Source organism: Dendrobates tinctorius, unplaced genomic scaffold (genome assembly GCF_039654945.1).
Source record: "Dendrobates tinctorius isolate UK_male_01 unplaced genomic scaffold, ASM3965494v1 ptg000292l, whole genome shotgun sequence".
NCBI lineage: Eukaryota > Metazoa > Chordata > Amphibia > Anura > Dendrobatidae > Dendrobates > Dendrobates tinctorius.
Window position 1 is genome coordinate 8,515,645 of NW_027361959.1, and position 18,157 is coordinate 8,533,801.

At 41.1% G+C, this 18,157-nt stretch overlaps 1 long non-coding RNA gene across 2 annotated transcripts in view; it reads left to right on the forward strand.

Annotated features, from left to right (window-relative positions):
- LOC141072868 (uncharacterized) overlaps positions 1–18,157 on the forward strand; it is a 123,041-nt gene that overhangs the window by 80,751 nt on the left and 24,133 nt on the right. The gene's annotated exons all lie outside the window — the stretch shown is intronic.

An 18,157-nucleotide genomic window follows, 5' to 3' on the forward strand; every position in this document is an offset into this window, starting at 1 on the left:
CTACTACAGGCCAAGAATTTACTTGGACAAATGGAGTAGGCCACTAAATGGAATCAGCCACTAAATTTAGCTGACATTAAACTATGAATGACTTGAAAAGTGGTTAACAGGTTGCTGTCACAGTCCACATATGCTTTTAGCTTCTGTAGCGTGCCGATGAACAAATGTAAAAGGAAATAATTAAGTGCTTCTCGTTTGGTATTCGTTGGGATTGCCCATGATTTTGTATTCTGTACAAACTTTATTCTATATAGCGCAGCGCCAGATATGTGAGACTGATGATTCGTACTTTAGTAGTTCTATTGTTTTTAGTTTTTTGTTGTGTCTGTCTATTTCACAGCAATTTAGCAATCCTATTCTGATATGCTCTGCTAAGACTGGGAGCAATTTATTCAGAATAATCCTTGCAACTGGTAAATGGTTATATATTTTGTTATGTTGGGTGAGGAATTAAAGTGACGCTTTTTGATTGTGTTCGAAAACATTTAACCTTAAATGTCGTGATTCTGTTAGAACGTGTCATAGTTCAGATTTTTATTCTCAAGATCAAGAGTTTTCCAGCTTAATGTGACCTTTCACTCCAGCACTGAAAATGAATATACATTTGTCCATGTATAGTCACCCTACCAGTACTTTTTGTTGGGATTGGCATTCTCATCCTCCTGCATACAAGGTGCGCCATTGCAACGGGGAGCGCCTCCTTGCCTCCTCTAGGTTTCCTGTGTTGTGGAGGCTTGGTTTAGATTTGAAGGGAACCTGTCATGTCATCTTTAGCAAGTAAAGTGTCCCCAGTACATTGTTAGTGATACAATGTACATCGCTAACACTTTTTTTCATTAAAAACAGCGTTGTAACAGCTAAAAGCACTTTATGTAGTTAGATAGTTCCTGCTCATGTAGTCATAGGGGTGGGCTTAATTTTGTTCAGTCATGGTTGTCGCTGCCCACGCAATTTTAATGATCTCTGGCTTGGGCCAACGTCACTCGAGTCCACACTGAATAATCCTGAGCTTGCGCAGAGTGAATCATTGCTACGCACTTGCGCTCTGTCAATTGGGAAGTCACGCAAGCATCCTGATGAGATGCTCCCAGGGCTTGCGCTGTGACCAGACGCTCCTCACGCATACGCTCTGAAGCTGGGTGTAGTACCCAGCTTCACTTATTGCATCTGGAGCCACTTGTCATGGCGCAAGAGCGGCTCCCCTATTGACACTGCACAAGCACAGTTCCACGATTCACACTGTGCAAGCGCAGGATTTTTCAAAACTGATTCCAGTGACGTTGATGAAAACCCGGAACCATACCGTATGTTTCGGACTATAAGACACACCCCAAATTTTCAGAAGGAAAATAGGGGGAAAAGTGTTAAATGGGGGTCCGTCTTACAGTCCGAATTCAGCTTGCGGGGGGTAATTGGCACAGGTGGAGGGGTGGTCACGGGTTGTTCCGTGGTCCAGGCTGATGTGGTGGCCTTTGGGAAATCCCATCCCAGGTTGGTGCGGTGGTGGTGCTCCGCCGGCATTTTGCGCCAGGTACGGCAGTGGTGGTGCTCCTATGTGGGGTGGCGGCGCTCCGCCGGCATTTCTTGATAGCCCAGAGACCCCCACAGATCCAGTGCTGCAATGTGGTGGCCTCCGGTAAAATTTTCCTGGTGGCCACCGCATCGCAGCCTGGATTTGCGGGGGGCCTCCGTGCTTTCACAAAATGCTGGTGGAGCCCCACAGAGCACCACCACTTGCGCCGCCCCACAGAGGAGCACCACAGCCGCACCAGCCTAGGAAGAGAGGCTGCATCGCCCTGTAGCGTCGGACAGGGACCACCTCCACAGTATTTGTAAGTATATTCCGACCATAAGGTGCACCCCCATTTTCCCCCAAAATTTTTTTTGGGAAAAAGTGCATCTTATGGTGTGAAAAATATGGTAATTCAAATTCCTTGGGCGGCGACATCATGACTGAACAAAATAAAGCACACCCCTATGAGTAAATGAGTAGGTACGATATAACTATATAAAGTGCTTTTTGCACATGATTACAGCGCTGTTTTTAATGTGGGGGAAAAAAAAGTGTTTGTAATTCACATTGCATCACTAACAACGCACTGGGGACATTTATCATGCTAAAAATGACATGACAGGTTCCTCCATTTCTGCTTTCCATGCCACTGCTGTGGTGATCTTGTATACAGGGAGAATAGAGTGCTGCTCTTTGTGAAGGGTGGTGGGTTCCCCTTTGAGCAAATTATCACATATCCATGGCACAGATCAGAATGGATCCCACCCATGAGGACCTTCGCTGAATGTTTCACATTTTCACCATGACCTAAAGCAGGCCCGAGAGTTAAATGTTGTCCACTCAGGCCTCTCGATCCAAGTCTTAGGGTGTGTGCACGCGTTGCGGATTTGGCTGCAGATCCGCAGCAGGTTTGGCCCAGCGGGTCCGCATCAGTTTTCCATGCATCGTTTTTCTGCAGGTATAAAAACGCAGATGAAATCCGCACAAAATCTGCACAAAATCCGCAGAAAACCCGCAGGTAAAACGCAGGTCATTTTACTGCGGATTCTGCGTGAAAAAATACGCAATGGAAACCGCAATGTGTGCACATAACCTTAAGATGAAGGTGGTTGAGCTCGTGTTCATCTATCCTGTTATTTTCACTGTCAGACTTGAACTAAGTGACAGTCGATAACTGTTTTTAATTACAAGCAGAATTGTGAATGCAGCTCTGGACTGCTACAGGAAATAAGTATGGTAATACAATGTTAAAAAAAAGTTATTTTGCCTATTATGTACTTGATATATAAACTATTAGGCTGAGTTCACACGTGGCTTTTTTTCGCGTTTCCGCGGCGGTTTTAACCGCGCGATTTTGGCGCGAAAACGCGAAAAATAAGCATCCCATGCATTCCTATGGGATTCCGCAATGCTGTGCTAATGCTGCGGTTTTTACCACGGCGGAATCACTTTGCGGTAAAAACCGCAGCATGCTCATTAATTTGCGGAATCGCGGCGATCCCGCACCCATAGGAATGCATTATTCCGCTTACTTTCCCGCATGTGGCTGTGCACACCATGCGGAAAGTAAGCAGAACAATTGCGGATGGTACCCACGGCCCGGAGGAGAGGAGACTGTCCTCCGGGCTTTGGGTACCATATCCCTGTAAAAAATAGAATTTAAAATAAAATATATTGTTATTCTCACCTTCCGACGTCCCGCGCAGCCTTCCCGCCTCTCTCCACGCTCCCGTTCCCAGTAATCCTTTGCGAAAATGCCCGCGATGTCGTCCGTTCTCGCGGGATCGTGAAGTCTCGCGGTCATTCGCGCGACGTCATCGCGAATAACCGCGAGACATCGCAATCCCGCGAGAACGGACGCCATCGCGGGCATTTTCGCAAAGGATTACTGGGAACAGATGCGTGGGACGTCGGAAGGTGAGAATAACATTTTTTATTTTTTTTTACATTCTATCTTTTACTACTGATGCTGCATAGGCGGCCTCAGTAGTAAAAAGTTGGTCACACTTGTCAAACACTATGTTTGACGAGTGTGACCAACCTGTCAATCAGTTCTCCAAGCGATGCTACATATCGCTTGGAAAACGCTAGCATTTTGCAAGCTAATTACGCTTGCAAAATGCTAGTTTTTCCGCGGGAAAATCGCAGGAATTTAAAATGCGATTTTCCTGCGGACTGGAATTCCAGAATTCTCGTGGTAATTTCCGCGAGAGTTCCGGTACGTGTGCACTTAGCCTTATTTTTTTTTTTTTCTTTCGTTATCTATGTTTTATCTTTTTCCCATCCTATTTTTCAGTCTGACTTCACATCTATATTCAAGTTGTTAATAATTTGTGAACCCACATTTTATAGAATGATCTACTGTATTTTTAGTTGGGGTTAACCTTTTACATTAGAAAAAATTGATCAGTGCTAAAGGTCCAGATAGTTGGCAGTACACTCGGCTGTGATATCCCCTCTGATTTCTCCATTTCACTATGGCTGTCTTGCATTTTTGAAATATCTCATTGTAACATCATAGATCGCAGTAACTAGATGAAAAGTTGGTGTGGAGACAGGTATGTCTCACTGCAGAAAGCTAGCAGGGGGTATGGGAACTTAATCTAAACGAAAAGGTTATCTATTTGTGGGAGCCCTCTATTTGCTTGCTGGAATGCTGCGCTGTCTATTTGGATTTGCTACCTTTTTAGTTGTTACCTTTTTTGCCATCAACATTTTGGTTACAAATGAAATAAATGTTAGATTAAATGATAAAATATTATCAGTACTGTTTGCATTATACATCATTTAAATGAATAGGACAAAGTACAGAATGGCATTGTGCAATAATGAATAGGCTCAATGGGACTTTTTGGCTTTTCAACAGCAGCTCACCAGGGGGGACGCCAAGAGTCGGACACCCCCACTGATTAAATATAATTATAAAGCCAGGGAATCCAATTTAAATGATTTACAGCTTACATCTTGGTACCAAATAGCAAACGAGTCGTCGGATGTCTTCTGTTTTAAACACAAAGCTGTTTTAGTGGCACGATGATATTTGTCTACACGATATTAGGTGGTTTCGTTATTATGGCTGATCAGTGTATTTGAACACAGTTCTATTTCCATTGTATATTTTATGTGGCATAATTTATTTCTAGATCGCCAACATATTCTGCAACACTTGAAATTTTAGAGGAAACTTGTTCAGACAAAGACCTTACAGAAAAACGCACAACTCCGATACCAAACGGAGTGAGGGCTCACAAGCTTACAATGTATGAGAATGGCATGGATGCTGATAATTTTGTATAACCCATCGTTAGGATTGCGAGGACCATTACCAGCCCCAGTTTCAGTTAAGGCCTCCAGAAAGGTATTCCAGTGCTAATAAGCCGTTTCATTGTAAACTACCTTCTTTTCCTGAACATTAAACACATAACTTATTAAAGTGAAGAGTTTCCATCAATAAAAAGCTAAGTATTGGTCTGTCTTTCAGTGACTGTCTACAGTCCAGGGATAAAGTACTTTTCATTTTGGAAAAGTTCCATTTCTGAATTTGAGGAAAGAATTTCTCTGTTTTATATGTTTCATAAAGCAATTAAAAGACAGTGATTCAGTAAGTTTACATTGTCGAGATGAACGTGTGCAAATCAACTGGAGAGAGCTCTTGTCCAGATGGTTTATGTAGACAGGAATGTTACAGGCCTTTTGATTTTTGGATTTTAAGCCTAGTGGTTGCTTCAGAAGTAACGTGGGTATCTTTTAAAAACTCTATCCATTATCAAGACAGTGTTAAAGTCAAAGTTGCTTTAGTTTTCACTCATCAGATCTACTGACTTCAAGCATTTGGGTTCCATAAAACCTACCATGAGTTGTCTGATCAGTTTTATGCCTAAAACAGACACGACTGGTTATAGTCGTGCACCAGACCAGTGATTATACATGGATCAGACCCTGTATGTTGTGTTTTTTGATCTGGCAATAGTCTGGCAAAACAACTTATACAGTGAATGCCTATAAGTATTCCATAGAAAACTATGGGATCATTACTGGGATCTATTTTTTTCACTTTATACTTTACTGCTATATCAGAGGAAACAATATATGGAACCAGACCTTGAAAGGGAATTCTAACTTCATTGTAATATATCACATGATACATTTTACATATAAATATTTCCAGTGCTTGTTATCCATTTTATTCATTCTAGTTATCAGCACTTTTGTCAGTACATCCGTCCCTTTTCGCCTTCATTATGTCGATCACAGCCCAAACCCTTTGTATGTGTGATGAGCCGTCCTAAATGTATGCATGTCACACGATACAACATCACGTATCCTAAGGGAGGAGAGGAGGGACATCAGCATTCTGCATGTGGTATCTTACCAGGGAGAGATGAAGATCTAAATACAGTTGTGCTCAAAAGTTTACATACCCTGGCAGTATTTTTGCTTTTTTGGCCTTTTTTTCAGAGAATATGAATAATTAAACAAAACCCTTTTCTCCACTCATGGTCAGTGGTTGGGTGAAGCCATTTATTGTCAAACTACTTTGTTTTCTCTTTTTAAATCATAATGACAACCCGAAATATCCAAATTACCCAGATGAAAAGTTCACACACCCTGGTGATTTTGGCCTGATAACATGCACAGAAGTTAACACAAATGAGTTTGAATGGCTACTAAAGGTAACATTCTCACCTGTGACCTGTTTGCTTGTAATCAGTGTGTGTGCATAAAAGGTGAGTGAGTGTCTGGGATCCACACAGACTCTTGCATCCCTCATCCAGCCAATGATGTTTCTGGATTGTGAGTCATGGGGAAAGCAAAAGAATTGACATTGGATCTACGGGAAAAGGTAGTTTAACTGTATAAAACGGATAACAGATACAAAACGATTTCCAAGGAATTGACAATGCCAGTCAGCAGCGTTCAAACTGTGATTAACAAATGGAAAATCAGGGGCTCTTTAAAAACAAAGCCACGGTCAGGTAGACCAACAAAGATTTCATCCACAACTGCCAGAATTAAAGAAAAACCCATAGCATCTGTTGTGGTATGCCTGGTTTTGTACAATATTTTCTAGCATAAGAGGTGGCGTTTCAAGCACTGTTGTGGATTTGAAGTCTGTGTCCATTCTGGTGGAGTCGATATATAATGGACCGACTCCTGAACCCAATTTATTAAATAAATATTTTAGTAGTTCAATGCAGGATGTGATGTATATGTTTGCATAATATTTTTGGTAAGGTATATAATGTCTTATAAATGTCTGTTCTGTTCCTGAACGAAGGGTCTCTGCTTTTAGCGGAGATGAATCTGTACTGCACTTCATGCACATGCTCAGTGGTGACCAGTGCTGGGGAGTCGGAGGTTTGGCTTACCGACTCCACAGCCCTGGTTTCCTGTGATAGGGCTCATACCATAACACCTTTATAAGGTTTGCTATTCTACATGGCCTTTGTTCAACTACATACAGAGCTCCTATTGTTTACTTGACCTTTTTTTCCCTTCTTACATAAGATATCAAATTATGCTGGCACCAATATCTCTCCTGTTTTATTGAATCATATACTTTTTATACATCACGTGATGTATGTGAAAACTCACTTGCCGTGAAACACCTGAGGTTTTTTTTGTTTTCTGCTAGTGATGAGCGAACGTACTCTGATAAGTTGTTATCCGAGCATGCCCGGGTGCTAACAAATGTTTTCGGCGTCTTTGAATTATATGTTCGAGTCCTCGAGCCTGCATTCAACAGCTGCAACATTTGAAGGGATTGCCTAACAGGCAAATGATCTGTGGACAAATTGTGCTGAAATCTGCTTCTGGCCCAATTGGTAGTCAGTCTGATGCCTACTGACACAGGGCAATGGTCACCTAAATGACCATTCATTCATTCCCACTTATTGCCTCGTGTAAGCATGTCTGGTGATCGAGCTGTAACCCTACGATACTTGTATCGTCGATCAATCCTCGATAAGGGCAGATTGTCTGCTTGTCTAGATGGGTCTGGACTTCACTGTCTATTTGTAAAATGACCACTTGTTTTTTAGGAGAAATACTGTGACCTAACATGTTGGTCTTGGCAAATGTGTAAAGACCATATGTATTCTTTAAATGCGTGCATATATAGAATATAAACTCGCATAGATCTAAAATGAGGATTATGCTGCTGTAATATAAAACTCCAGCAATATTCAAATTGGAGCTCAGCTTTGAGTGTAGCTTTCAGGGTAACTGTCCGGCCCTGGGATTGCCTTTCTGTTTATTGGAGGTGACATGGGCAGTGGTGCAGCTGTAAAGAGGCCATGTTGCCATTGCTAAATATACATCCCTGACAGCCTGATAATAGGTTCCAGGAAGTTCAGTGGAAAATTAAAACAAAGCAACATTTATAGCTGATTGAACTTGAAAAGCCGTTTTCGTGTTGAATGGCAAATATGTGTACTTCAGCATTCCATGACACTGATGCAGTCAGATTGGATGGGCTTGACCTTGTGTGTGCAGAATGGAGTGTGGACACAGCAGCATGCTGAATGTTTTCATCCACAGAACACTTTACCCGGGGAGAGATTTTCTGCCATCGTCTGCAAAAGCGTACCGTACGACTTGTATTTATGCTATCTGGTCTGAGGCTCCGACATTTCTGTGGCATGCCTGCGCTGTATGTAAAGTAAGAATGCCGTCCACAAAGACAGTGTTAAAAATAAATACACTTAGCTGTAGCCTAAACCTTCCCAGCTGCCTCTACTGTTTTGTATATACATGATTTCAATGCTGGTACAATTCTGATTTATGCGGATGTAATGCACATCAAGGAATCTACTGCTCATTCAGGGGATTAAAACTGTTGTTTCAACAGAGAGGGGTAACAGCTATTAGGGCTGTCTGCTGAGAGGCCAAACATGGCTCATCACCATGTAGAGTGTTTCCCTGTCTCAGGCAATAGTGTTCCTCTTCTGGGCGTTGTGTAGGATATAGCAGACTCGTGAGTTGTAGAACGATAGGTCAGATACGAAGTTTCATATATTGCTCGTTTCATAAGGCAATGCCGCTAGTTGGGCTTCGTTATCTCGCTTGTTTGCTTACTGTTTAATATCCTAATCCAGCAATCTTGTTTGCAGGCCAGGGTTACCTTTTATTTGTGTAAGAAGTTTTATGAGATTATGCCCCTCTTCTAAGTGTTTTTCTCATAATGTGTCCTCCTTGTCCCTGTGGTTTTATGTGCAGAAATCCATTACCAGCTAAGTATAGTGGATGTTTAAAATCTTATCTACACGTGAAATCTATGTTCACACATTGCGTTTTTACGTTTTTTTTTATATGCAAATTTTAAGCTGCGTTTTAAAGTACCACCAAAAGCTGTGATATTTCAGAAATCTCATGCACGTTTCTTTTTCCTGACTAAATTGGAGAACTGCATTTCTGGAAATTGCAGTATGTCACTTATTTCAGAGTTTTGTGCAGCGTTTTTCCACCCATAGAAAGCATTAAGTGCAAAAACACAGGTATGACGTTTTGCTGCGTTTTTGATTCAGAACACTCAGGACGCTGCATTTTGTTTTTTTTTGTTTTTTTGTTTTTTTTGGGGTGGCACTAAATTTTATCTGCATGCACAAGAGACAATAAAAACAGCAAATATGCAGCTTTTTGTAAGCCTCCGCTTTACTGCCAAGAAAGGTTTTGCCTGCAGAAAAAAAACCCACAACATGTGAACTTAGCCTAAGGAATATTTTTCATGTCTGGAAAATGCATCCTGCATCATCTTTAACCCCTTAATGACAGCTAATACGTCTTTTTACTGACCTAAGATATAAGAGAATAGCATCCCCATACAGGTGACAATTCAGCAGCTGTCAGCTGTGCACTATAGCTGACAACTTGCTGTATCACAAACGATCAGTGTTGTCACTGTCCATATCTGTTTAACCCCTTAGTTGCTGCTGTCAAAAATGACTACATCAAATAATTGGTTAATAGATTGTGGGGGCTTCCGCTTTAATCTAATTGACACACCGAGATCATGATTGTGTGGTCCTGATGTTTGCCATAGCAGTTCATGTCTAAATAGCGGCCTTAGGGTACCGTTACACTTAGCGATGCACCGACAACGATATGGATCGCTGGTGCATCGCTAAATGGTCGCTAGTGAGCTGCCACACAGGCAAATCTCACCAGCGACATAGCAGGGGTCGCTACTTACCTGTCAGACGCGGCGATCCTGACGTCGTCCCGCCCGCGTCCACGCGTCGCTCGTCGGCGCCACAGGAAGCGCCAGACGAGAAATGGTCCAGCACGTTCTCGCGCGATCAGCGATGAGCAGCGGGGGAGCCGGTCGGAGGTAAGTATCAGGCATAGTGATATCGCAATATCGCTGCTACGTCACAAAATCGGTGACGTTACAGCGATACTGCTAGCGATATCGCTATGTGTAACGGGGGCTTAAGAGTCTCCCTCCTATAGCGGTTAGTTCAGAAGTTACCAACATTTAGGTGGTAAACAAACACTTTTTCATTCCTTCTATACCAATTTGCATTAATTCCTGAAAATCACCTGAAGGGTTAATAAACTATCAGAGAAAAGTTTTCAATATGTCAGGAGATGCTGTTTTTAAAATGGTTTCACATTTGGGGTTTTATATAATATATATAGCACCCTCAAAGTCACTTCAAACCTGGATAGGTCCCTCAAAAATATAAATTTTGTAAATTTCATTGAAAGAATGAAAAATTACTGCTACATTTTTAAACCGCCTAAAAGGCTAATAAAATAAATTAGGGTTTTAAAAATGGTGCTGATGTAAAGCAGACATGTGGAAAATGTTATTTATTAATGTTTTTGTGTGGTATGACTCTCTGGATTAAAGGGATAATCATTTAAAATTTGAAAATTGCAATTTTTTTTTTACATTTTTGTCAAGTTTTAAATATTTTATATAAATAAACACAAAACATATCAACCTAAATTTACCATGATCATAAATTATAATGTGCCACGAAAAAACAGTCTCAAAATCACTGGGATTTGTTGAAGCATTCCAGAGTTATGACCACATAAAGTGACATTGGTTAGAATTTAAAAAATTGGTCCCGTCACTAAGGGGTTAAGTCTGCAGCATATCAATGAGGAATTTAACTCTGACTTCACCATTTGTGCTGCATTGCGTACAATGTGCTGCAAATCTATGACAACATCTGCATCTCAAATAATACCAAAGGGGGTGGAACTATTCTGCCTGGCGGACTGACCTAAAATGGAATTCAAGGACTGAGAAAAGGTGTAAGTGCTTTAATGTCCATGCGTTTTAAGGTCAAACTGACTTCAAATTGTAGTGCTGTCACGTTGACAGCACTACAGCCAATTACTGAACTCAGTGGATCATGCCATCCACATTCGCTGAGCCTCTAAGCTCAATGACTGGGTCAGCCCTGTTGAATTGACCTCTTCAACGGAGATCAGAGCAGCGGTGGAATCACAGCACTGGACCTGGTGAAAGGGGTAAGTAAAGTTTATTTTTAATTTTTTTTTTTTTTTATTTTTATTTATTTATTTATTTTTTTGGGGTAACCAGTCACTAAGCCTGTAGGCAAAAAAATTGTTTAAATGGGACAGTTTTTTTTTTAAAGGGGCATTGACTTGATTCCATTGGAACATTGCTGGATTTGACATTACTTATGACTTATCCTAGTCATATTACATGACAAAATCAAAAGACCTCTTTGTAGGCCTTTACCATCTTGGCATATTTACAGTGATATACGGTATCTAGAAAGTGGGTCCAAGCGGTGTACCACTGAGAAATGAGAGCTGATCGTGCATGCCTTTCTCTCTATTAATATGGAAGTTCTGAAAATTGCAGATCATACTGAGTGAATATGTAATGCGTATACAAGAAGGGATTACCCCCTTCAAGCACAATAACTGAAATGGTTGTTGTTGGCTTGTTACTGGCTTCATCTATTTGATGTGTTTACAGGCTGGGTTCACATTTGTGCCGTCGCTTATGTTATCAATGAATATCATGGGTCCAGCAGCTCATGCTGAACCTCATTAATTTATGATGCAGTCTTTTCTGGCTTTGCCATTTACACAGCTAAAATCGCGCAACATGCCATGTTATTGCTGGCAAAGTGGACTCAATTCCTTATGCGTGCTTCAAATCTTTCCTCCAATGTATGAACAGAGCCCTATTTGTTTCTCGGGAAAACCCGAGCAACGAGTATACTCGCTCATCACTAGTCGTAGCCTAATTTACAATCTTCATACTTGCCTACATACTTAATATCAGAAATGGAATAAGTGAGTTAATTCTGCTCTGCTGATATTAATGATAATGATGGTATTCTGGGTACCATTCTCCTTTTCCAACATTACTATCGGCAGCACAGAATTTAACTCACTTAGTCAATCTCTGATGTAGGACTGCAGCAGCCTTGTTCCTTTTCTAGTGGTTGTGGTCACACAATCGCACCAGGTGAGGACCATTGCGTTCGGTCTCTTTATTTGTACTCTGAGGAGACCCTATTGGGCTTGTTATACCAGCTCTTTACCTCCTACATAATTTGGCATAGATTGGAGGCTGTGATGGAGTCAGTGGAGCAAGTTAACGGTCAGCATTTGCCAGACTTGGCAATCGGAATAAATCAAGATCCCATCTCCAGAAGTCTGGTACCCGTACTTTCTGCTGTTAAATTTTTTAAGAACTGCCCCTTTTGGACCTTTTATGTAACGCTTCCAAATATTTTTTTTAAATGTCAAGTTATGATACTGCATTTTGTAAGAGCCAAAAGGTGTCATCAAGAAGCATGTTGGTTATGTTACTATTTAAGTACTTTTATATGAAGGGTTACAAAAAATAAACCTGTGTGAGTTTGTACCAAAGCTCCTATTGTTGTTTCTCACTCTGCAGCTCTTGTTAAAGCGGTGCCTGGCCTTTCATAAAAACGGCCAAGATTAATATTAATCCCCTTAATGCTGCTGCTCATGATATAGTCATTAGGTGACTTGAAACTAATCCTGCCCACCTAACTGGTGTGATTTATTAAATACACATGGAGGATTTAGTCTGAATGCAGCTTGGAAGAGTAGGCATCAAATAAATACCGCCCTGTGTCTGTGTTAATGCTGGCAGATTGGGACACAATGGTTGACAAATAGTATGTGGAAGTTTTTGACTAAGACCACAGTGAAACCAATCACAATGACCAAAAAATGTTTTTACAAAGTTCTTTGATAAATGAAATTGTTTGCTTGGCTCTTCTTGCGTATTAAATTCTTCCAAATGTCTTTTTGGTCCTTGTTGCTGTCAAGAAGTCTGAGTCACCTCTCCATAATTATCTGCTGCTGCAAACCATAATTGAATTCCATAACTCCACTCCGGGATCCTTTTGCCTCTCACATATCCCATTCCAACCCCCTTCCCTTTTATCCCTTCTGATGTAGTAAAGCTAATGAGACTGTGATCAGTATTGTCTTACTTGTTGCTTTTGATCTTTAACAGCCATTGGTTTATTATCATTTTAATATATGGGTTTGTTCTGTAAAGGCTGTAAGCGTATGGAACAAGTGGCCTTTCACAGGGAAAGTGAATAGTATGTAGAATAATATTCCAAATAATATGAACATGGCAGCTTCACAGAGGAAAAGGACTCGTCCTTTATATGGTCTGTGCATACAGTGCCTTGCGAAAGTATTCGGCCCCCTGGAACTTTTCAACCTTTTTCCCACATATCATGCTTCAAACATAAAGATACCAAATGTAAATTTTTGGTGAAGAATCAACAACAAGTGGGACACAATTGTGAAGTTGAATGAAATTTATTGGTTATTTTAAATTTTTGTGGAAATTCACAAACTGAAAAGTGGGGCGTGCAATATTATTCGGCTCCTTTACTTTCAGTGCAGCAAACTCACTCCAGAAGTTCATTGTGGATCTCTGAATGATCCAATGTTGTCCTAAATGGCTAATGATGATAAATATAATCTACCTGTGTAATCAAGTCTCTGTATAAATGCACCTGCTCTGTGATAGTCTCAGGGTTCTGTTTGAAGCACAGAGAGCATCATGAAGACCAAGGAACACAACAGGCTGGTCCGTGACACTGTTGTGGAGAAGTTTAAAGCCGGATTTGGATACAAAATGATTTCTAAAACTTTACACATCCCAAGGAGCGAGCACTGTGCAAGAGATCATATTGAAATGGAAGGAGTATCATACCACTGCAAATCTACCAAGACCCGGCCGTCCCTCTAAACTTTTATCTCAAACAAGGAGAAGACTGTTCAGAGATGCAGCCAAGAGGCCCATGATCACTCTGGATGAACTGCAGAGATCTACAGGTGAGGTGGGACAGTCTGTCCATAGGACAACAATCAGTCGTAGACTGCACAAATCTGGCCTTTATGGAAGAGTGGCAAGAAGAAAGCCTTTTCTTAAAGATATCCATAAAAAGTGTTGTTTAAAGTTTGCAGCAAGCCACCTGGGAGACACACCAAACATGTTGAAGAAGGTGCGCTGGTCAGATGAAACCAAAATCAAACTTTTTGGCAACAATGCCAATCGATATGTTTGGCGTAAAGGCAACACAGCTCATCACCCTGAACATGCCATCCCCACTGTCAAACATGGTGGTGGTAGCATCATGGTTTGGGCCTGCTTTTCTTCAGCAGGGACAGGGAAGATGGTTAAAATTGATGGGAAGATGGATGGAGCCAAATACAGGACCATTCTTTAAGAAAACCTGTTGGAGTCTGCAAAAGACCTGAGACTGGGACGGAGATTTGTCTTCCAACAAGACAATGATCCCAAACATAAAGCTAAATCTACAATGGAATGGTTCACAAACAAATCCAGGCATTAGAATGGCTAAGTCAAAGTCCAGACCTGAATCCAATCGAGAATCTGTGGAAAGAGCTGAAAACTGCTGTTCACAAATGATCTCCATCCAACATCACTGAGCTCGAGCTGTTTGCCAAGTAAGAATGGGCAAGAATTTCAGTCTCTCATTGTACAAAACTGATAGAGACATACACCAAGCGACTTGCAGCTGTAATCGCAGCAAAAAGTGGTGCAACAAAGTATTAAGTTAAAGGGGCCGAATAATATTGCACCCTCACTTTTCAGTTTTTGAATTTCCACCAAAATTTAAAATAACCAATAAATTTCTTTCAACTTAACAATTGTTTTCCACTTGTTGTTGATTCTTCACCAAATATTTACATTTGGTATCTTTTTTTGTTTGAAGCCTGATATGTGGGAAAAGGCTGAAAAGTTCCAGGGGGCTGAATACTTTTGCAAGGCACTGTATATCCAGATACATGGTTTGTGCACAGAAGTCGCGGAAGCCATGTGCCAAATACATCTCTTGTAAATCCGCCTACTAATGCAATGTTTTTATACAAAGTTTTGTAAACAAAACTGGTTTCAGGAGCATAACCTTTATTTTCCTTCCAAATTTAAACTATGTATCCTTGATACATGAATTCTTCCTATTTTCTTTTCCTTTGCAGGATGTTCACATTGCCTAAAGTCGGTCTTGATGTTTGAGACAGGCTTGTTAAACATACAGTATGTCAAAATACAGTATATGCAACTTGAATTCAGCTGCCATTGACTGGCATAAAATATACCAAGTATTTTACTTTATTCTATTTTTTTATATTTAAATATTGAATTGCTTAAGCTATTCAACTTTGCAATACAGTTAGTTTTCCATAATCCGTGACAATTTGCCAAGGGCAATAAATGCATACACATACCATAGACATGTGACTGCTGCAAGCCAATCATTGGTCACAGTGATGATGCTGAGGATTTTGGCCAGTGACTATGGCGATCATGTATGTAGATGGCATAAGTAACTGTGGCAGAAGACTGAAATTCTGACTGGCAAGATGGCACTAGAGTGGCAGCAATAAAGCGACGGGGTAAGCTATAGTTCCTCTATTTGCTATGACTAGGCAAATTGTCATCGATTTTCCTTTTAAGTGAATTTAAAAAGATTTAGTTTCGAGGATGTGTGCACAATGGTGTCTTTTAGATGCCGGCGCACCGACCGGGGTTTTTTTATTTTAATTTTAGTAGAAGCCCCTATAGGAAAATGGTAGTGGGTGTTTCCCTGAAACAGTCTTGCCAGTGTCTTTTCAAACATTTTTCCATCACTTACTCTTTTCTTTCAAGTATATGGAGCAAGCAGCTACCTAGGGATAGCCATCACAGAATGAAATGATTTTTTTTTAGCCACTTCAGGGTTTTCGAACTCTGAAGCAGTTAGTGTGTATGGAAAGTATTCAGACCCCTTTACATGTTTCACTCTTTCAATGCAGCTGTTTGGTAAATTCAAAAGTTTTTTTTCTCATTGATGTACACTCTGCACCCCATCTACACTGAAAAAAAGCAGAAATGTAGACATTTTTGCAAATTTATTAAAGAAAAACTGAAATCACATGGTCAAAAGTATTCAGACCCTTTGCTCAGACACTCATATTTATGTCGCATGATGTCCATTTCCTTGTTATCCTCCTTGATAGTTCTACTACTTCATTGGAGTCCAGCTGTTTAATTAAACTGATAGGACTTGATTTGTAAAGGCACACACCTGTCTATATAAGAACTCACAGCTCACAGTGTATGTCAGACCAAATGAGAACTATGAAGTCAAAGGAACTGGCCAAGGAGCTCAGAGACAGAATTGTGGCAAGGAACACATCTGGCCAAGGTTACAAAAGAATTTCTGCAGAACTCAGGTTTCCTAAGAGTAAAGTGGCCTCCATAATCCTTAAATGGAAGAAGTTTGGGGCCACCAGAAGTCTTCCTTGACCTAGCAGTCCAGCCAAACTGAGCAATTGTGGGAGAAGCGCCTTAGTGAGAGAGGTAAAGAAGAAACCTAAGATAACTGTGGCTGAGCTCCACAGATGCAATAGAAAGATGAGAAATTCCACAAATTCAACTATCACTTCAGCCCTCCTCCAGTTGGGCCTTTATGGCAGAGTGGTCCGACTGAAGCATCTCCTCAGTGCCAGACATATGAAGGCCTGCATAGAGTTTGCTAAAAAACACAAGATGGACTCCCAGACTATGAGAAATAAGATTCCCTGGTCTGATGAGATGAAGATAGAACTTTTTAGTGATAATTCTAGGCGATATGTGTGGAGAAAACCAGACATTGCTCATCACCTGCCAACTACAATCCCATCAGTGAAACATAGTGGTGGCAGCATCATGCTATGGGGGTATTTTTCAGCTGCAGGGACAGGAAGACTGGTTGCAATTGAAGGAAACATTAATGCGGCCAAGTACAGAGATATCCTGGATGAAAACCTCTTCGAGAGTGCTCTGGACCTCAGACTTGGCCAAAGGTTCATTTGCCAACAAGACAATGAACCTAAGCACACAGCTAAAATAGCAAAGGAGTTGCTTCAGAACAACTCTGTGGTCATTCTTAACTGGCCCAGCCAGATCCCTGACCTAAACCCAATTGAGCATCTCTGGAGAAACCTGAAAATGGCTGTTCACCAACGTTCACCATCCAACCTGAGGGAATTGGGGAGGATCTGCAAGGAGGAATGGAAGAGGATCCCCAAATTCAGGTGTGAAAAATTTATTGCATCATTCCCAAGAAGAATCAAGGCTGTACTAGCTGAAAAGGGTGATCCTACTCAATACTGAGCAAAGGGTCGGAATACTTATGACCATGTGATATTTCAGTTTTTCTTTTTAAATAAGCTAGCTTGGCCCACGTGAAATTTTCACACATTGGTCGTCGGGGGCGCAGGCAGTTTCAGAAAAAGCAAGCTGGTCAAATGTAAATGTATTTCATGAGATGATGAACACCCAGGTATTTATATATGTAGTCCAGGCAGAAAAAAGTCGCACTCTGCGGGGTAGTTGTGAATCTTTATTGGCACATAATTACATGTCACGTCGGGGATGTGATAGCAAGAGTGTCAAAAGGCTGACGTCACTCTTGCTATCACATCCCCGACGTGACATGTAATTATGTGCCAATAAAGATTCACAACTACCCCGCAGAGTGTGACCTTTTTCTGCCTGGAATACACAAGTTGATTGCTACGAGGTCAAGCACCCGGGAATCCTGGATGTGAGCTCACTGCCTGCTGCAAGCCACGGATCCAAGCACGGTAACGGCGGTGCCGCCCGCTTCTTTTCTATAATATTTATATATGTAGATTGGTAATACAAAAAATTGGTTTGGTAAGTAGAGGCCAAAAAATGCCTTCCGGTTGAAGTGCCACCTGCAGGTCATTGTTTCTTTCTGCAGGTTTATGAAAATGAATGTTTAAACTGTATTTAGTGATAAAATCGTGAATGTGTGGTTTTTTTTGGCTCTTTTCTTGCTGAAGGGGGCAAGTTTACCTTTCAAATGGTGTATCATTTGTTGTGTGTGGGGCGAAGTAGTCAGCGAAAAAGCAGTTTGTTTACAAATGTGTTTGCATATGTGCCTCACCTGCAGTGAAGTGTGCAATCCTCCAATGTGCCTGAAATAGGCTGGGCAAGCACGTGGGCAAGCTGGAAAGCCTCCCAAGGCACATGTTTGGATTTGTTTGTGATGTCTGTAAGCAGCTTTGTGGTAGTGTGCTTTGGGTTAGTGTGGTGTCACCTGCAGGTCATTTTTCCTTACTGCAGGTTTATGAAAA